The sequence below is a fragment of the Apteryx mantelli genome, chromosome 14, assembly GCF_036417845.1.
Source record: "Apteryx mantelli isolate bAptMan1 chromosome 14, bAptMan1.hap1, whole genome shotgun sequence".
Taxonomy (NCBI): domain Eukaryota; kingdom Metazoa; phylum Chordata; class Aves; order Apterygiformes; family Apterygidae; genus Apteryx; species Apteryx mantelli.
The window spans coordinates 17,059,109-17,081,139 of NC_089991.1; the positions used below are offsets into that span (position 1 = coordinate 17,059,109).

Below are 22,031 nucleotides of genomic sequence, written 5' to 3' on the forward strand. Positions count from 1 at the left end.
AGGAGTTGTGCTGTAGCTTATGACTTGCCTGAGATCTGAAAATCTCATGAGATTTTCTGTAGAGTTCTTGCATTTTTAAATCACATCATATTCTGAATTCTCTCAACTGCTTTCTAGTATTTTCACCCAGAAAACCAGGTAATGTAATGTCAGTCTAACCTAGTTATTGGAGTCACAGGGACAAGTTTCTAGTTGAAACTAGTGTTACAGAAAGCTTCTTTAAATGAAGACTTGTCCTGTACACACTTCCTATGAATTTCAGTGACTAATAAGGATCAGACCTGCTGCCATGCATATTGCTAGTCAAACTCTTCACTTGCACTTATGAAGGCCTTTGAAAGCCACTGCATTATTTGCTGGTGAAAGTCGTAAGTAGTAGAAAGTAGTAAGCATGATGGTTCATCTAACAGCTATTTCAGAAAAGCTGAACACCCTCACTGAGCTCAGAGAATTAAGTGGACATTTGAGCAGTCGCTTTCCCTGAAACCACACAACCTCTAACAGGGGAATTGCTGTGGCAGTGAAGAAACATTTTTAGTCTCATCATACCTAAATGATTGAAGTTAGGTATAACCCTGAAACTAAACTAACTAAAGCCCCAGGAAAATTTGTCATTTACACAATTGTAGCCGAGATTTTTCTGTAATCTTGTCTGTGTACTAAATTAAGATGGACTCTAAATGGTGTAGTTAACAAGAAATGACTTGCATGTTTTTTTGGTCTAATTGAATGCAGGTCTGTTGAATCTGCTTTATTACTGGATAACCATCCTTTAACCTGTTGTGAAAATTAAAAAGACTTTTTTTAATCTTTTGAAATCCTTTTTCACTCCCAGTACTTAATACTTTCACCTCGCTCCCAGCCGCCTTGTGTTTGTCATTGTGTCCATTGCACAAGGGCAGCTTCAGAAGAGAAGCGTTCCAAGCTTTAAACAAGAGGCTCTTTAAAAATTCTCTTTGAGGAAAAAACAAACTTAGAACATCATCCTTCGTAATCACTATAGTAAGAGACTGAAGTCTCTTATTGCCTTTGCAAATTAGGACTTCATTGGTGTGTTTTTTACTTCTTTCAAAGTTTTTCTTAATGAGCCCAGCAATCTTAGCTAGTAAGAGAAAATGTTAGCAATGCTGTCAGAATAATTTAATTACACTCAGCAGTAAATATTGGTTTCTTTGCAGATATATGCTAGATCCTGAAGTCACAGGAAAAAAAAAAATCACAATGTGATTCTGGGAATGCTGAAAATGATTTTTCTAAAGATTTTTGCGTTTAAGAAATGGAAAGGTAGGTTGTAGTTTTGCGTATTAGCCAGATCAATAATCCATTCCTGAAATGATTTTCAATTTCCTTTGCTGTGGTGTTGATTGGGGGGTAGGGGGTGAATTGGAGGAGAAAGAGGAGGAAAAGAAAAAAATACTCTTTTCTGTCTGATGATAGACTTGTGATCCCTGAACCTGCAATAAAATTACAAAATTGGAAACTTAACAAAGAACATTCATGTTGACGCATTTTCTCAAGTTAATTGTTTTATGTAAAATTTTTACTATTTTTTTCTTGGAAAAATGCAAGGCTTATTCTTCTTATAAAAAAAAAAGAAATCGTGTTCATTTTGGGGGGAAAAAATTAGGTCTGTTTCTTTTTTTTTTAAACAGGTCATGATTTTTAACAAGAAAATACTCCATGATTAGGCTAGGCTTCCTGTGTGTGACAGGAATGTAAGATATTTGAACTTAGCCAGGATTTTCAAAGGTAACTAATAGTTTTATGTTCTTCATTCTTCAGATGCTGAAAATCTGGTGTTTTAAGTTGGACATGCAAAAAATATCTTGATGCCCAAAGTGCCATTTTTAGACTTTATTCCCCCATTCTCCTTCCAATACAAAAGCTTCTCAGAATACTGGCTGTTAGTTTCTATAGTCAGGTCTTGTTTCTCTTAATAACGTAGGAGGATTTATCACCTGATAGATTTGTGCATCATTATCATTCCCCAGAACAGTAGCTTTCTTCACATCCATGTGGATCGAAAATTGGCATTTGTGACACAACCAAGACATTTTTAAACTGAATTGCTTGCAGTGAATGGAGTGCAGATGGAACATGTATGCAATTTCTGCAGTCTTCTCACAACATTTGCTTGGGGTTTAAACCCTTTCCTAATAACTTTCTGCTGCTGGAGAGCTTGCTGGTTTAACAGTAATTCTTAGAAAATATTTCTTCCCAAATCCCCTTTACTCCTACCTGCACTCTAGCTTATGCAGCTATATGACGGAGAGTATCCTGTTAATCTCTAAATTCTTTGGTAATGCTGAGTTTCCCAAAATACTCTCCTGAAGTGTCTGGGTACACAGGATTGCTACCTGTGTAGGAATAACACATTTCATTTTCTGTTGTTTTCTTTTCCACTGATAAATCATTTTGACCACATGCTGAGATTAAAGTGTTTATTTATAAAATTTGAAACTATAAGTCTTTGTAAAAGTACTGGTTAAGACTTGCAAAAGATGCAGGAAAACAATGTTTATCCAAAGATCAAATTTAAGAGGCCCCTCTCTGTCTATCTTTTTCCAGCTTATAACTTGCAGACACCCACTTAACTCATACAGTCAAAGACTCTGCCACAGTAATACACACCACACATCCACTTGTTGTGTTCCTAGGAAAAAACTACAGGTTAAGCTAGCTAGGCTGCCCTTTGTATCCTGTCCTTTTCTTGGTGACTCGGTTATGTTCCACTTCGGTAAATCTCTCCTTTCTCTCCTTTTTCCTCCCTGAAAGGTTTTCTAAATCTTTATCCTGATCGGAAGAATTTTCTTCCCTCCGCTGCACGGTTGCTGTGCCCCCTCCTGGGAGTGCTAATATCCCGTGAGTGTGGCCAGCTGCAGTACTGCATATCTAGCTCGATGCGAAACAGGATCAGCAAATAACTGCTCATGGGCGAAAGGCTTTTCAGCGGCATAGCCAACTGTGCAGCGCAGTGCCCTCTGCACAGGGATGGGGACAAGTCCAATCTTGCTGCATGCCATGTATTCCTATAACTTGTTTACTGTATTTTATACATTAACATCTGGAATTAATAGTCAATTCAGATCTGCTTATACATGTGCCGTATATATGCAGAGACACAGACAGCTGAACAGTGAGATCTGCCAGCAGGACTGCTGGAAGGAAGGTTAGTCTGATAAGAGCTCATCAGGACACTGCTGCTAGTAACAACACTTAGTTCTTCGTGAAAAAAAGGGATCAGAAGCAAATGTTCTCTTACAATGAACATTTTAGCTAGAGCTTACCTGAGAGAAATACAAAAGTCAAAATACAGAACCTACAAAAATACAAAAAAAAAGAGATACTACACGAGCAGTCCATTGGACAAAATCCTCCCTTTTCAAAATGGGAGCTCTGCTGAAAATCACACACGCAAGGTGAAGGACAGACGGAAGCATGCAGCCTGCTGATCCAATGCTTCAGTGAGAACAGATGGTATTCTGAAACAGTCCATTTGTGATCAATCCATAATAAACATTAAAGTTGCATATTCCCCACCAGAGGTGCTTTTGGCAGCCTGCCAATTAATGAGCAAGTTCTTGGCCCTCCTCTTCCAACATTTGACTCCTTTTTGTTTTTTTCTACTTGCCTGAATCTTATCATTCTTCCCACTGATAAATCTTTCTATAAAAAGTCAAGATAAAGAAAAGGTTGTATATTACCATTGTTTTCTGGCTATAATAGCCTATTAAGTACAATGGGGAGTTGTTTTATTGTTCCAGACCATAATGTTACAATAATGTTTTCAGTCATACACATGTTTGAGCCGTTCTCTGTTCCCAATGTGTGTGAGGTTGATAATTACACAATGAATGCAGGGCATTTTCTCATTGAATTTGTCCTTGTGAGCTGAGAAGTGAGGGGGTGTTAGAGCAAGGGAGCAGCTGTAACTGACATTCTAATCACAGTTGGAGTCTGATATAAATTAATATCATTTTCTTCATAAGTTGGCTGCAAACTGTTATTTTACTGGTTATAATGGAGCTCATAACCCGACAGGTTGTATAGTAGCAGAGAACTACCTGATAACGTAGGATAGCAACACAGAACAAATAATAAGCCTCTAAGCGATGGTCCGTATACAGGTGTTACATCACACTTCTCAGCTCAATGTGATCTGAGTTTTGATGCGTTTCCTGTGAATTTGATAACTACATTGTCAGAGGTCCATTCATTTTTGTTACTTTTTCATACTGCATGTCAGTTTTAGAACATTGTCCATGTATCATCTTAGTAGTGTTACCTTTGAAATATGCATTTATAAATATGCAAAGAAAAGATTTTAAAGCAGTGATTGAACTGCTTGAACATATCAACGTATTGTAATAATGCATAAACAAATAGGTATTCAAGTCCTGATTCAGTGATTCAAGACCTGATTTGGAAGACCTTGAGGTCTTACTGTGTTTTGATCTAAGTAACTGTTCGTTAAAACTGAAACAAGTGCTTGCTTTCACTCTTCCTCAATCACTTGCCGTTCAGTAACTATTCATTCAGATAAGGAAGCTTTGGTTGAATTCTGTAATTCTTATAATACTTGCTGGAATTAGCCAATTTTGCGGTCTATGAGATGGAGAATAGTGATATATACATCAAGGATACAGTTAAGACTAATTCATGGCAGTATGTGATGTCCGTATTACTATATATTTCTTTCCATTAATACTGGGTTTCCTATTATGTTATATAATGAATGTAAATGCCTTCTTTCTGTGAATACCATATATTATTTCTGAAGAGATCTTCTGCCTTCCACTGTTACTTTAGAAACCATTACAGGAGCCTTTTTAACATGTAACGTTTGGTTGCATTGCTGTGGCAGTAGCAGTGACTGGCTCCTCTTTGAGGCTGGTGGCTCTGAGGCCGCACATAAGAAATGTGAGCGTAAGACTTCTGTAAATAAAACAGCATGTTTGGAGTGTATGGCCCAGCATAAATGAAATGTCAAAAATGGTTGAAATAATAGTGTTTCATTATAGTGCAGTGTGGGCAGGGTCAAACTGTGTTAGTTGTATGGTGTTATCAGAGGCATTTTTTTAGCTTGAGTATAACATGGCATGTGCATATCATCACTGGCTAGGCAAACAATTATTTCCAAGTAGGCCACAGCCTTAGAAAAGCAAGGTCACTAAATAAGATTAAAAGATCATTGATGACAAGGCTTGAGTGAGAATTTTAATACTTTGTGATGTTAAACTCAATTCTGCTCAAAGCTAATCGGTGACAATTGTGACCATGTTAATAAAAATAGAATATGATAATTTATTATTAGCTTTCTCTTGCTGTCCTGCCATTTTATGACCTAAAAGAAATAACGGTTGCTTTAGGTCAAATGTTCTACACTGTTCACAGCTGTAATAGGAGGATTTTAACAAAGCAGGATCAGGTCACCTTTCTTTGTTCTTTACCTATCGCAAGCCAGAGATCCTTTACAGAGTTGTTCTGTAATGAGTTCTCCAGGTATCTGCAGAAGTCACGTGAAGAAGTACCAAGCTGCATCCTAGGAGAACAGGCTACACATAACCAATGCTGTTATTTGAAACTGAAATTTGATTCATGCTGTCCAGATTCTTGCTGTGAAGTGCAGTATCCATTATCCAACACTTAATTTATTTATTTTTTCAAAGAACACAGGGTCTCTGGTAAAATTGCAATGAGCCACATCATAAAGAGAGTCCCGTATATTATTCCTAACAATAAAAGCATTTTTTAAATTTCTTTTTTCCATATGTATAATAAATTTTTCACATACCTTTGTACTTGGAAAAGAAATCCTGACCTTCAGTCACTTTGGCAGGCTTATGGCATCACCACAGTATATGAATGTACTTTACCTGGTGTAGCTAGTAGAAGTTGTTGACTTTGGCTCAGGTATCAGTAATGATCTTTATGCTGAAGCTATCACAAGCACTACCCTCCCGAAAGAGGCACCGTAAAGGTAGGATGATTATTTCCCTTCTCCCGTTAACTGCCTGATGAAGTCAAGCTCTGACAGATCAGTACAGGCTGACGACTTTCTGAATGCAGGTGGGCTCCTGCGGCTGTGCACTGCCGTAGCTCAGCACCGCGCTCTTCCCATGGCTGTGACAGCAGTGACAGAAACATCATCTCCTAGCTCTGCACAAAGAAAGCTAATAGAAGGAAAGCATTAGTATCTCTTGACCAGTGCAACCTCTTTTCTGTTTTACAGTTTTTCTCTCTCCCTTGAAATGAGCACCGGTGTTTTGTTACATGTCCCTAAAACAGCTTATGATTATCAGAAGGAATGATGATTTGGTGTCCTGCCATGGCTTAGTCTCCTTGTACTGCATTATAATAGTCTCCTCCATAGACTGGAACATTTAAACGCTCTTAGCTACAGCCTAGGAGAAACTCAGAGAGGACCTCTCTTTGCAAATGCTATATGCCAGCTCTGTTGGGCTGTCTTCTGGAGGACTTAGCTAGAGTGTGGCACGTGAAGTTAGCGTGTGAGCTGTACTGGAGTTGCATACTTGTATAGGCAATGTGTGTACCTGTGCGTACATTCATTTTATATTGCTAGGTGTGAGACTTTTATTTTTCTATGATAGTCTTTTACAAACTTAGTGCATCCTTCTTGTTTATATTCTGTTTTTCTTCCTCTTATTTTTAAACCACTGTTAAATGTTTGTTAAATACAGAAGACAGTACTGCAGGGTCTTTAGTATTGCGCTAGCAAATTAGCAGCATTTCCGGCATCAGGATTTGGTTTTGTAATTTTTTTCTCTGTTTCTCCTGTTGTATCTGAAAAACATTTGCTTTTAAAGACAAAAGTAGTCACATCATTATCACCTGAAATTTTAAGAATGGCAATATTGTTAGTGTAATTCCCAAAGGTAGGTACTATACTTACAGCCAGTAGTGATCTAACCAACTTAAAACTGGGAAAGAGTATGTCTTTGAACATAATGTGTAAAGATAAATAGTTTGACAAGCTCCTTGGTGAATTTAAAATCAGTTAAAGAGCAGTAGCAGACGTTTAGTAGAAGCAGGTCTGTCAAAATGTTTTATGTCTTCCGAGATTTTTATTCCTCTTTTGGGGGGGAAAGGAAAGGGAGTCACTGAAGGTAGTGAAATAAACCCTGACTCTCCGACTCTTCCCCTGCCGTTACTCAGGGGGAATGTGATGCTGTGACACCTTCCATTGCTCTGTTTTGAAATTCATTTAACTTTGCTCAGCACTACAGAGATTGCTTGAATACCTGGAGCTACATCTGGGAGCGAACAGTTGTCTGCTGTAACATTCCCTCTTAAAAAAACAAAAAAAGAAAAAACAAACCAGGAAGATTCACTGTTAGAAATAATTTTTTTTATTGCCATATAATGCACTTGCATCTGTTCCCATTCTTAGGCAGATTTAGAGGAAAGATATAAGACTTAGAACAAACAAATCAGAAAAGTGGCAAGACTAATTGGCAAGAAAAACATTAGAGAAATACTTACTGACATGTTCGGTTAATTTATTTCATCACCTTTTTTGCTCCCTTATTTACTTCTTCACTTCTCTCTCTCCCCCAATCTTTTTTTTTTTTGATGTAATTTGTATAGTTTATATCTCAGTTTACATCACATTTTGGATTTTTTCTTAATGTGTAGCTTTCATTTGTTGACTAGGTATAGATGCTAAACTGACACAAATAAAGGAAAGAGTTGTTTCTCACTGGATTTCGCAACCAGCTGGATGCATATTTATATAAAGAGTACCTATATACCTTGTGAGGTTTGCATAGCTAGCTAAAATCAAGCCTGGAGTTTCTCAGTCGCTGTTTAGTTACTCTGACTAGAGGCTTTGCCAGGAGTCAGGGGTGAAGCTCTCTCCCAGGTGCTTCTGAAATCTTCCTACGACAGCTCTGCACCTGAACCCTAAACCAAAGTGGTATTGATAGAAAGGGCAGACTCAGAGCTGCTGGGCAGGGATGTCCTTTGGGCAGCCATGGAGAGCACTGAAGAGTGGCTAAAATATAAATGGACTTTGTGTGGACTTCATATTTTACCCTATTTGAGTGTTAGTAATTGCAAGAGGAATGGCAGTAGAGGTAAGACCTTCCCGTTGCCTCTTGCCTTCTCAAAGCTCTTGAACAGCTTTCCAATGTGCCTGCATTGTTATTGGTTTGTTTTCTTTTAACGTTGGCTCTCTTCTCGTATCATCATGAGCTCATTGCTGCTGTGAGATCACTCTGTGCAAAGCCTGATTTATTACGTGGAGGCAGATCTTCAGCTTGTGTAAATCAGCCTTTAATGTTCTTGGTGTTTGAACGATTTACATCACATGATGATTCAGTCTTTACCTCCAGGCTAAGATTTACAAGCCAAACGATTTATGTTACAAACATTTCGCAATTTTACATAACAATTATTTTAAATGCACAGTCTGCTTAGATCCTAATTTTGGGGAAAAGTTTTTAATTACATCCAAGTAAATGACCACTGTTTATTGATCACTAAACAGGATGAATTATTTCAGTCCTGTTCTGAACAGAATTCAATTCATGAAGTTCTTTTCAACTAAAAAAGCCTCATATTTGCTGCTGCATGCCTTTGTCCATTGCAACTAATTACCAAGATGTGTGCATAAGAAAAACATTTCCTTTCTCATCATCATCCCCTGGCCGTGATTCGTTCCAGGTTGCAACAATCAACTGTTTGTAGCATCACAGTTTGTTATGGGGAAAATGGGTTTGATGTCACAGAATCATTGTGTGCTTCCCGCTGTATCTAGTTGAGAAGAGGAACAGACTGTATTTAGGAGAGGAAGAAGTTTTTGTTGTACAAGTACACATGCACAGTCTTGGAAATCAGCAGTGATGAAGAAGGGCATACAGGAAAATAAATCACTTTAAATAGAGTTATTAACAAATATGATTTGAAGGTGATGACTGAAAAAATGATTTAAAGATGAAGCTATTTAGGAGATAAAAGGCAGTTCACGCACCTACAGTTAAATTTGTCCTAAAGAGATGAAGTAGGATTAAGAGACTTTACATTCAAGTTGAATTGGCTGACAACTCAGTTACAGAATATTTTGTTGACTGATACATACATTCAAAGAAATTGAATTCTAGTGCTGAGGAAAAGCAACTCCAAATCCCAGAATAAAAACAAAAGAGTTTAGAAGATTTAAAAGATTAAAAATAAAAGATAGCATAAGTCTCAAAATCATGTGGAAATTAAAACAGCTTTAAGAGTTCCCTGTTAATCCATTCACCCTGCTCCCCACTGAGATTGTGCAAATCTGTACTGAGTTGCGCCATAACCAGGAGAAGTGAAGTTATTACAATTAGAAGCAAAAGATAACTGTCTTTGGAGATGGAAAGGAAGGTCTGGGTTTGTTTCCCTGATCAGGTTTCCGGTACGGCCCCCAGCAGCCCCGCTGGCGCCGCTGTGCAGCACCCTCCGAGAGCTGCTCTCCCTCGCCGGGCCTGTGCCACCGGGGCCTTGGGTGGCCCCTCCGCAAGCTGCCCTGTCCACGTGAAAAGCGGTTTTGGTTTTGGTTTTATTTGCCGATTTCCCCTAGCAGTCACAGGAAAAGCTGTGCCAGAACGTGGCGCGGTGTCAGGACCCGCTGAAAGGGCGCGATTGCGCCAGCCCTGCCCAGCTGATGGATTTACAGCCCTGCAGGCTGCTTTTCCCCTCTCCCTCTCTTACTTCTCGTTTGCCTTAAATTTTAAGGTTGAACTAAACCGTTATGCAAAACCTTTATTTACCTTGGACTAGACTGTTTCTTATCAGAGTGGATGGAGGAAGCAGAGGCCTGAAAGCCAGTCAGCTTTTTCCGTCTCTAATAAAAATATTGCATTATTACATATACAGGATCAGGCTTCTGATATCAGTGCTCCATGCTCTTGTTCACTGCTGTTGTGGTGTCTTGGAGGTTACATTACAAGTAATGCAAATAGACAGATATGCTGTGCAATGAGAGAGAGGGTTTTTTTTAACACAAGATTAAGGAAATTAAAAAACAAACATTTACATTACTATAGCGTTAAAATTATAATCTTAATACTCCAAAGCCAATGTCAAAACCATTTTGTATGCAAAACCCTATTTCACCAATTTTCTTCATACTATTCCATGCTCAATTACAACTTGACTAGTAATGCAAATACTATTTTTTCAAAACCATATGAGGATTACTTTATTCCTACAGATGTTAGGTGTCCAAATATTAGCTTTGAAAATGTCAGAAGATACAGGTAGTGAATATGATTTAATGATGCTGACAAAAGCATAACATATTTAATGCCTGATTTTGAAGGTTTAAATCTTCAGTTTGTCTTTATTAATACCCAACTCTTACTATATTGACATTGTTTTTCCTAATAGCACTGCCAGCAATTTTGCCAGCATTGTTGGCAAATGATAGTGTCATTTCAGATTTAAGATGGGGTTTTTACATGCATTATTTTATTTTTCCGTGTGTGTGTGTATGGAATCATACTAAACCATTTTGTAGGATCACTGGTACCACTAATAAATAATATGAGGAAGTTCCTGGATACTAGTAATATTTCATCAGTCTGCTTTCTTTTGATCCTACAGCAGTAAGCTCATTGTGCTGTGATACCATGTTGAAGCCTTACCAGCACATTGTGTACAGTCTCTCAGAATGGAGTTTAGGTTGGGTCCTAGACTCAGTATTTTTGTTAAGGTAATTTTTTGTTTAGGATGATTGCAGTGGTGGAAACTGAGACACACATTTGATCTCATCAGGAGAGAGGTTGCGGCTTGATATGCCTTACTGTAGTTTGTATTATCACTGTAAGCATCTGTGATTCTGCATTTCTTGTTTTGATTTAAAGCCACAGTTCTTGTGACAAACTGATGGTGAGCTGCACCATAGGTATTTGCTTGCTCTCTTTTGGGTGACATCTGTTTGACCCAAAACATTCCTGAAGCCCCACAAGCAACAAATGGGAAAATCTCCATGTCCAGCTATAAGTATGGTACTAATGTTTTATTTTATGATAAACAAAATAAACCCTACAAAATTATAATGATAATAAGTTTCCCCAGCTGTGCAGGAGAATTAGGCATTTTTTAAGGCACTAGAAAGCAGGAAAACATAAAATGGTCAGTCAAAATATGCTGTTGATCAGTGTCCTTAGGACGTGTGTTTTACTTCTGGATTCATTCCCAGAAGTATTTGGCTGTGTTTTGGGTATCATAGAGAACTTCTGCTCACTCGTCCTCAATATAAGAGAGCCTTACGGTGGCACTGTTTTAGTTTGTTGGCAGCTGTAGAAAAGGAAGGTGCACGTTTCATGAGTATCAGATTTAAGCAGACATGGTGCAAATCAGTAAAATGCTGGCTGAAAATTAAGCCATCAGTACTCTTTCTTGCTTGTATATCACTACTATTTTTTAAAGGTGCAAAAAGAGATGAAGAAAATGAGTGTGATCCATAGTTCATTGAAATGAACTGGAGTTTTTCAAGTAACTCTCTGAGGTTTTGAATTATAGCAAGAAGCAAGATGGGAGCCTGCAGGAAGGGAAGAGGGAAAAAGGAGAGTGCAGAGGGTATTGAACAGCAGTACAGACTGAAAGGAATACAAATTAGCTGAAAGCCAGACCTGCGTAGGATCTTAAAAATGATGTAGATGAGCACCATAAAAATTCACAATAGGTTTCAGTGGAAATCATTTTGGCACCCAATATATATTTTTAATATTTCACAGTGAGAGCAAAAGCTGAAGTATACAGATTTTTAAATATGTCTTCTAAAGTAAAATTAAAAGGTTTCTCAGGCCCTTAAACTATTTGCACACTTATTTATTAAAAATCTATTTAAAACATTCCATTGTTCTCTATAAATATTCATATTTATTTTAATAAGTGCTTTACAGATTTATTTTAATTCCACCTAAAATCCTCCAGTGGCTTGAAAACTTCATATTCAAGTCCAGGTGTACAGATAAATGTGGAATGTATTTCTAAGATGCTGTAGAATAGTTATTAAGAGTATTATTAATGACAGCTATTTTTGTTGTTGTTTTTGATTGCCACAAGAGAACACAGAAGCTTGCAGCTGGGATTCTTTGAAGCAACATTCTATTCTTTAGGGAGCTGTTATTTCAATAAAAACAATGAAATCAGTTAGCATAGGTAGTAAAATAATTATAGTAATTTATTTTGGCTATTAAATGTTGAATCCCCTTAGCTAATCATCCACTTAAAGCTGTTACTCAAAGTGCCCTGGTTGCTTTTGCCTTAAAGTTAAACATCATGAATTCTTATGCACTGATAAATCCATTTTTAATAAATTCCTGCTGTGCTTTCCTGCTAATGTTGATCGGAGCACTATCTGTAATAACTCAAAAGTAGCAGCGGCTGTTGCCCATGGTTCCATCAAGGAGAACAGTCAGCCCTTGGCTTCTTTGGAGCTGCTTCTGCCTGTCCTCGAAGTGCAGTCACTCGCAGCTCCCCAGCGCTCGCTGTTCCTGAGCAGGAGCAGCGTTAGAGGAGGATTTGGTCATGGGGTGTTGAGAAAACCCTGCATGCGAGCTTGCTGGAAATACTTCCTTCCAGCATGTGTCAACATAAGTGCCCACCATGCAGTCCATGGGAAGCACAGTAATTAATGCTCTGAAACCACTACAAATTGCTCTCTCTGATTAATTTAAGCTTTGCTTCATTTTACTTTGTTGTAGCTTGTAATAAGCCCTTTAAATGGCCAAAACCAAAACAGACAAAGGTTAATTTCTGTCTTAACTCAGAAAATACTGTTAGTCATGCTTAAGAAAAGAACAAACTGTGGTTCTTCCTTTCTTTTATAGAACAAGAGTCCAGGGAATCTGTAAAAAGACCGGTTCTATTTCCCATTTCAGTAAATGCAGAATGACTGGATTTATTTACAGAGAAGTTGATCTTTCATAATATTATTATTAAAACATTAGTGAAGTTAGTCATTATAGATTAACTGAAAAAGTTCAGACTCTATCATGTTTAGAGGAAGCATCGTGTTATTGGTTCAACATCACTCCTTGTTCTCCCGAACTGACTGAAATACCCATTTCCTAAGACACAGTCGAGTAGAAGCAGCTCACTGAAAGCCAGCAGATAAACATCTCTGTATAAAACAGGTGAACACACAGATGTATGCGGTATGACAGGAAGATACCATGGACACGTCCATAAACGTATGATCTAAATTCAGCTGACGTCAGTAGGAAACGTCCCCGTGACACTAGGAGACTGGTGGGCAGGTTTCCCGGGCCCTCCCTGCGAGCCCGTTGAACGCACGCGAGGGGTCCGCCGCGGGTCGCCCCCACTCGCAGCAGCCTTTTCCCAAGTCAGGGCCTCACGGGCCTATGACAAAGGGAAAAAATCCTTCCGTAAAAAGCTGTGCCTCCGCAGCGCCAATCTATATTTAAGTTTGTACTGCAATGCTAATTTTAGCTACTTTATTACTTTATTTTTCAGTCTGCAAAAAGTGGGAGCTTTAAAACTGCTCGGCTTACTCAAGGAAGAAAGTTGAACTTTGAAATTATATTGAAATGAGATTCCAGGACGAGAGCAGTCTGGAATACGACTTCTCAGACGTAGGGGCGTCATGATGATCATAAAGGTTTGGAAAGGTTGACAGCTTGTAGAGGGTTTTGGGGGGAGGTAGTTATTGTTTATTATGTTTTGTTTTTTTCCTCATAACACATGATAGTGATGAATATTTTCAGAGAGAGTTTCACTGTTGTGTTCTCCTGAGAAGTGAAGGGACAGTCTTTCTTTGAGGAGTCTACTACAACTGTGATAAAAACCGTCTGCTCCTCCAGAAAAAAAAAAAGTTGTCCTCTTGTTGTTAGGTATGTCTACTTCTTCATGCAAATTAAATTTGAAAATAATGCTCAAACCCCAAGCAAAGTCTTTGTAAGGCTGCAATAGAACAGATGGAGCATTGAAATGATTCTCTGGTTCTGTGATTTTAAATCACAACTCAAGACTTACAACTCAAGATATGGGGCAGAGTATTATTAGGGGATTTTGATATCCACAAAAAAAATTTTTAATGAGTTTTCTTTTTTGTATGAATTCACATCTGGACTTTTTGGTTGGGGAATTAGCAGAAATCTAGACCATGCATTGCAGCACTTTAGTCCCAGAGGAATCACATTTTACTCACAATGAAGTACCAAAAATTACTAGCTTTCAGAAGAAGGATTAAATTAAATATACTACACTGCATAAGATACTTTGACAATTCCTATAGCACATAATGACAAATGTTTTAATAAAAAGTATCTCTTTCTTGTCTCTAAAATATATTCATTCTGTTTCTTCAGTGTTTTTTAAGGCAAATTCAGTACTTTAGTAGATAAAATGTGCTTGATTTTTCTGCATTTCTGACTCTTAATACCAACCTTGGATAGGTTCCTTTTTCTTTATTGTGCCTCTAAATCTGTTAATTTAATCTCCTTATGTATCCTGGTAGAGGCAACGAGGTTCACTATTAACATGGAATTGAGGGGGCATCGAGATTACGTGGTGGCTGCCCCTCATGAGTGCGTTCTACAGTGCAGTTTGAAATTGCTAATAACATAAAATAAATAAATAAATACAGACTTTACTCAATTCTGATAACCTGAAATAAAGGTTGTCCATGGAAAAATGATGTAAAAAGTGTACTAATTGTTAGTTCATTTAATTTAAATGAGGAAGAGTTAAAATTGTCATGAAATCTAAAAAACCCTTCCAGTAATCAGACTGCTGGAAATTTAACCTCTAATACTATAAACATTTACAGGTGTGATTAAATTTAAAAAAAAATAGTAACTTAATTGACTTCAGTGGAAATAGTAAAAGGTGTCATATGGAATTGTTTATAGCTCTGTGACTTTAAAATAAATAGTTTACAAAATGTCATCTCATATCCAGTTACTTAAATTTTAATTGTTGGATAGAAAACTGCAAATTTTTGTTTACTTTGCAATAATAAAAAGTTTTTTCGTATCAGTTTTATTGTTGATCATACATTATGCCATGTTTTTCTTAAAGCCTCTGCTCTAGAGGTCATTACAGAGAATCACAACTTTTGTATGCATAAAGAAAAAAGCTTGAAAATGTAATAAAAAATATTTTATAGAGGGGAAATAAATAAGATCCCAAAATGTACTGTCCCAGAGGTTGCATTTTTTAAAGACAGTATTGTGTTGTGAAACAGCTAAGTAATGGTTTTTGAGTGCTTTTGTTCATCAGAATTTAATTCAAGATTTCCTTAGACCTTCATAATTTTTTTGTAAATATTAGAAATGGGAAAGTAGTACAAGAAATATGAACTTGAAAGCCAAAAAATGAGTAACTGTGGTGGCCAGTTTAGGGATATTACTGTATAAAATTTTACACCTAAAAAAAAACCTTAGAAAAAAGGGACTCTAAGCTGATGGTGAAACAGTGTAGTGTCCATGGACTTTTTCAGTCAACATAAAGCTTTTCCTCTTTTAAAACGCAGAAAAATCTGTTCACTTAGAAGCAAGAAAAAATTCTGTAAGTGATGGATTTAACACAGTGGATAACCTTTTCATTAGACAATTATGTGTTTCAGTCCATGGGATATGAAGTGTATATTTTTTGTAGTACGTTTTCAGATGTCAATGACCCTATTTCATGGAATATAAGTCACACTGTGAATTTAAAGATGTGAAGAAAATCAATAGATGAGACATTGAAGACTTAAATCAACTGAAAATATTTTTTTCGTTTTTTCTCTCTCTTTTTTAATCTTCTTGCTTAAAGCTCAACCCAAACATCAAAAAATCATTGAAAGACTTGGATAATAATTACTAGAGTCTTGGATTTTACTCTAAAGAGCTTTTGTATCCAGCAGTATTTGAAGTCCTAATCCACTAGGTACAATACCTCTGGATAAGACACCAGTGATGTAAAAGAGAGTTAATCCATTGAGCAATAAAATGTATTGCTCTACATCAATTTTGAAAAGGTTGTATTATCTTCCTGATCAATAAAAAACAAAATGTACAGACACAATTTGCATTAAATTAATCTAATTAGAGTAATTAACATAACTACATTCATAATTAAGTGTGCATGTGTTAGATGTCAATGTTCAGGGAGAGACTTTCACAAACATACCTTTCACTTGCACCTTAATCAAAATAACAAAAATTAATTATCCTGTAATATGTTTCCTCCCTATTAATCCCAAATATATTCACGAATGCAAAATAATGATCTTGTTCCTACCTAGTTCTCACTTGTCTCACAGATTTTGAAAGTTCAGCAGTGGATACTTGAAATTTTAAGCCCAAATCCCATTCTCAGAATTACATGCTTAGGATTTTAAACATACATTTCTCAGGAAAAAAGAGTGGATCACCATATGCAGTGATTATATGCTGTGCAACAGGTTTAATCCTGAAAAAGATGTAGTTTATGAATAATTTAGTGATTCTAGGGATTCAACTTGATATTCTCTTGTTAGAGCTGTTCAGGATTTGCAAATGTGCAGAGCTTTGGAGATGTCTGCTTAATTTTCTTGTATGCATACATACGCACTATTAAAAGCACTTTAATATTTAATAGTATATCCTAAAACATGATAGGAAATGAACAAAGAATACAACAAAGTGGATCCACAGCCTTTACTGAACTAACACAAATGTCAAGGACGTATGTCCTGCCATCTACCCACAGTTAATAATGAATGACCAAAATATCTGCAAAAATTTGTTGTTGCTGTGCAAATTTAAAAAGAAATTGAAAAAATAAGTCCATGTATGCAGAATCAGTATTCACCAAACATTACGCATTGGTTCTTGTATTTTTGAATTTCTGAGTTCTAGTTAGGAAGCTAGGAGTGTTGGTGGGATTCATGGAAGGATTCTAAAAGACAGGTATGGATTTGTCTCAGATAAATATTCAGATTTACGTAGCATGAAGCAAAAATCCAGTTTATATATGGTATTACTAAAAGACTATTTGCACTTGTATAGTAACAACTCAGAACTGAGTTGATAATTTTCATCATTATAATTTTTTTATATCTTTATGTTAATTTCTAGTTAAAAGTACAAATAAACAGAAAAACTTCTTCAGTTTACAGGTGGTCTGCATTTCTGGAGATACATTTGTGTTCTAATTAGTGTATTTTTATTATAATTGGCTGATACTGTATTTCTCAAGTAGAATTGTACACATAAATTGATAAGAATTCATCTTAAGGCTATGGTCGGTTTAATGATACATATGAGAATGATTATGCAACTGAAAAATTGCTAACAAGAAAATTTAAAAGTTAAAACATTCTAAAAACCAAACATAAGTGCTCAGACTGAATCAGCAAGCATTTTAGCTCCAAAAATTTGTCAATGTTTTACTTTTCCTGAAGATGATTAGTTTTAAGAAACTATTCATATTTAACTTTCAGCTTTATTGCAATATTGTACCTATTTTGGTTGTTTCATAATTTAACGTCCTGCTTTCACATACTTCAACAACATCTTAGGGAGCTGCATTTTTCTAATGAGAGGCCATAGTTTAGTGCTGTAAATTCTTTCGGTTGAGAATTTGTAACTGAAAATTTCACTTTGACAGTGAAACTAAATAACAAGCATTAAAAAGAGATTGACTTCCTAGATTTGTAAATGCCATGATGAACAATGTGAGCATTGGACAAAGGTGGACAATATTAAGGAGGAATACTTCAAATAGCTATGTTGAAGTGCAAACTAAGAGACTAAGAAAGATTAAGCAACTTGCTCAAGGTTGGAGCAGGACTCGGTTTCCTTGTGCTTCATTCACTGGGCGATACTTCCTCATGCAACATTTCCTAAATCTTGTATGCCCAAGTTACCCACTTTTGCTTATTCAGTTGTTCTAATAAAATCTGGATGCTTTTCAGTATTGATTGGTGTAAGTGTGGCTTAATGGCAGAATCATTACTTTTTTAATCTTGAAACTGCCAGCCGTTACTATTTGCAACTGAAATTCAGTTTCTTCGATTAAGGGCTGCCATTACTAATTGTTTCTAAATGTTGCTTTGACATTTCTAGTTCAAAAAGTTTAGTTCTTCAGCAATATCTTTTAGTCTACATTCTTAGTAATTCATTAAAACTTAGTGTTCTGTTGGATGGCCAAAGCCAGAGAAGGGAAGCTGCTGGAAAATCCTGGAACAAAAGCTAGAAATTAAATGATAACTCTTAGAAAATAGTGGCCTAGTGGCTTTCTGCACTACACGTAAGCTGCATCTTTATGCCCATTTGTTCTTTTGCATTAAATTGATGCATGTCTGATGGTAACCATAACCGAGTTTGCCTACCTATCTCACATCTCTTCAGTGCGGTTCTGCAGGAAAGGTCAGATAAGGATAATATGTCAGAAGGGTATAATTAAGATTCAAAAAGATTAATACCTGTGGTATTTAGTGAAATTGCCTTTTAGTGGAATGCTCATCTATTACTTTGATATTTAACATTTCTGCTGTTAAAATGTTAGTGCTTGTAAAAGTATAAAATCAGTGGCAGACATTTGGTTTATATACTCTTTTATACTAAAAAAGAACCTCATATGAGAAGCAATCAGATGTTTTGGTTTTTTTTCTGGAATGCCTATGTGTAAGTCTTTCAGTATTTGCACTATAAATTTTTATTTGGTAAGGTTATTTAAGTTATGTCAATCAATTTGACAAGTTGTGTCAGTTTGAGAGGGTGGGAGAGAGCATACTAGAAACACTATCTGAGATATGTGTAACTGTCTGCAGTGTAATGAAAATGATACATCTGCAGATGAAGTGGAATAAATTTATTTAATTTAAGTTATTTAATTCAACACAAAAAGAGCTCTTTAATGTGATTCAGCACATACTTACTGCGTAATTTAAAGCAAATGAGTAGCCTCACTGGAGTTCCTGGTACACAGGAGCTCCAGTTCCTCCTACCATTCCAGCCATTATACAAGCCCATAAAAGAAGATGGCACACTTCCCAAAGAATTAAATTAAGATGAGAAGACTAGTGCAAAACGACACGCAAAAGTAGGTAAAGTTGACGTTAACAGCTAGACAGGTATGAACGTTTGAATAATACAATGAAGTCGTAACTTTTTTTTTCCTTACCCATTATGAACAGTGCAAATAGTTTTCTTTCGTAGACATATTCCCTTCAAATCTGAAAAGAAAAATGCACAATCATCTAAAGACAATTACAGCAAAACAACCACATTTGAAGTAAAATCCACATCATGATCCTGAATTCTTGTCCAGTTTTTTATCTTTCATCTCTTAAAGCAAATGGGGATTTCATTTTATTGAGAAATAGATCCTGAAAGAGTCCTATATGAGTTCTTGAAATGGTGCTGATGATTAAGTGAATTATAGGTAAAGGACCCATAGATTTGTTCAGTAAAACTTCTACAAGGCTTTGTTGCGGTTATAATATGTATCAGGGTTTTGAGCACTGGAAGTACTAAATAGACTTTATTACATGTTGTATCACATAATGTATCTACCACCATTAAATTTAAAAAATCTTATTAGTTTATCAATAATCATTCAGAGTTACCACTTACGTCACAACTGGAATGAATCGTGCAAGAATTTACAGGATTACACCCCAAACTAATTTCTTTGCTTCTGAAAAGAGTAGAATTATTGTGTGTATTATATCAGTACTTTGTTAATTTAATGGTGGGTGCATTTTAACTATAAAATTACAAATACATTTAGTTAATGTGATTAACAGTGTATGTCTGTCCATCTTTGCCTGGGCATGACAGTACTCCAAAGTGAGTACAGAATGAGATTTGGAAGATTCAGAATACTTCTGTTTTAAAATAGCTTTTGGTAGTTATCTTCAAAAAACATGCGAATTTCTATGCACTCTATTATCATATAGGAAGATCATTTTTTATCTGTTGGTAGAGCTTTAATTCTTAAACTGGGAGGAAGCATTCAGCTTTCTAAAACAGAAATACAACTTTTAAATTCTCTTACGAGTCTGAAAGATCTGTGAAGGTATGATAATTACCTCATGTAATCAAATCCATAAATGATAATGGTCATTATTTGATTAGCCTCATCAATACGCTGAGTAAACAGCTAAATAAGATGGACGTAAACTAGACGAGATGCTCTAGGAAATTCAGAAAACAATATCCTAGGAAGTTTTAGACAAGTACATCATTTAACCTACTGGAAGTTTCATTCTATAAATCTGATGGTTGAATGTTATGTGATAATAATTAATTTTTTTCTTGATCATTAAAAACAGATGTGAAATCAGGAACCAAAACACTTACTCTGTTGTCCTATAAGACTGAGACAAAGCCGATAACTTTGTATTCATGCAAAAGGCAAGGTTATCCCTGAGGCTCTTTGTTATGAGAAGACTGTTCCATTTGTCTGCAAGTGTGCTATAAAGAGGCAGGGTCCAGAAAGGTGGGGTTTTGTTTTTCATACTTATGTACATAGTCCTACTGAGTATTTTCGACTGACTCGCATAAGAGTTTGTGGGATTACACTCAAAGATTTTTGCTGTTCTATAAATTAGTATTTATGTTAGCTTTTAGACTACATTTTATTCTTCTACATCTACAGATCTTTCTGTAATCTGTAAGTCTCCTTTATGTGTTAGGAATTGGAATTTATCCTAAGAACTGCTATCATCATTATTAAATATGTAACTGCCCTTAAAGAAGTAGAAAATATTTAGAGTTGCTTTCAGACCCACAGCTGCCGCTTTCACAGGAGCTATATTTAGACCGGAATTTAATAGACAGGTCTCAGATAAAATTTCCCATTAAACAATAATATGCTGTTTTGTAACTACTAGATATTGCTTTGTTTAAAATACATTGTAATTACTGACTCATCTTGTATGGCTTACTGGAAGAAAGTAACAGGAAGGGAATGTGTTTTCGGGATAAAGAGAAGACTGAAAGACAAGACCGAGGGTAAGCAGGGAAAAGGGAGAGGTGAAAATTTGTTTTGAATAACTGAGTGCGTTGTTTGGGATTTTGGCAGCTGGTTGTAAATGGAGCCTTGTGACTGCAGAAGCTTAAATGGAGCTCACAGCTGAGTGGGGGGAAAGAGTGGGAAAATGCTTTGGGGGTGGGATGAGGGACCAGCTATAGCAAGGAAATTCCCCAGGCGTCATTGGAGCTCAAAGCACATTGGATGGGACAAGTTTTGAAGATACCCGGAGTGTTTAAAGGACTTGCAGCCCTCCTTGCTGCCCTTTCGGAGAGTGATGCTGGAGCGGGAGGCAGACAGGAGGCTCTGGCTGTAGCCTGCAAGCTGTTCTGGACTCGGCATTGCCCCCGAGTATCAAAATGGCCAGACATGCCCTTTTCCTTCTGCAGCTGGCCAGAAAAAATGCTTGGATTTGGACCAATCCATTTGAGACTTGAACAACACCATGTGCCTCTAAAACTGCCAAATGCATATACTAAAGCAAGTGATTAAACACCTTGTTGAATTGTGCTTTCATTTGTCAGTATTTGATGGGGAAATATAAATGTACAGTGTCATAAATAGTTTGTTTTTAAAAGTAAGTAAGGCTACATAAAAGAAGTGAAACAGAAAGGCTTTAAGGTCTTTTTATTCCATCTTTACTCAGGCAGAATTTCCACAGAAGTGGACAGTTCAGTAAGGATTGAGTGACAAATGAAAAATCCTTTGTTTAGGAGAATTTGATCTTTTTGGAATGTAGCTAAAATAAGAAACTCAAACTTGAGTTTTTAATTGCCAGATCCTTGCAGAATGATAATAAGTTCTGTAAGTACACCTGCTAGGAGAATGGATTTTCTTACACTTCCCTTTCAAGCAGAAACAAGAAATAGAAATTCTATCCTATGCGTCTTACCCATTTAGAATCACCTGTGCTTTACCTGCTGGCTTTGCACGTACCTAGGTTTTGTAAGTATGCAGCCATTGCTCTTTCAATTATTTGAGTACTTGCTGGTTGCCTATTGCCTGTATTATCTCCTTAATTAACTAGTTGTGTCTCTTAACTCGTTATGAACATTTCT

At 36.5% G+C, this 22,031-nt stretch overlaps 1 long non-coding RNA gene across 1 annotated transcript in view; it reads left to right on the forward strand.

Moving 5' to 3' along the window:
* LOC136993360 (uncharacterized) overlaps positions 1-22,031 on the forward strand; it is a 181,923-nt gene that overhangs the window by 136,485 nt on the left and 23,407 nt on the right. The window lies entirely within an intron of this gene.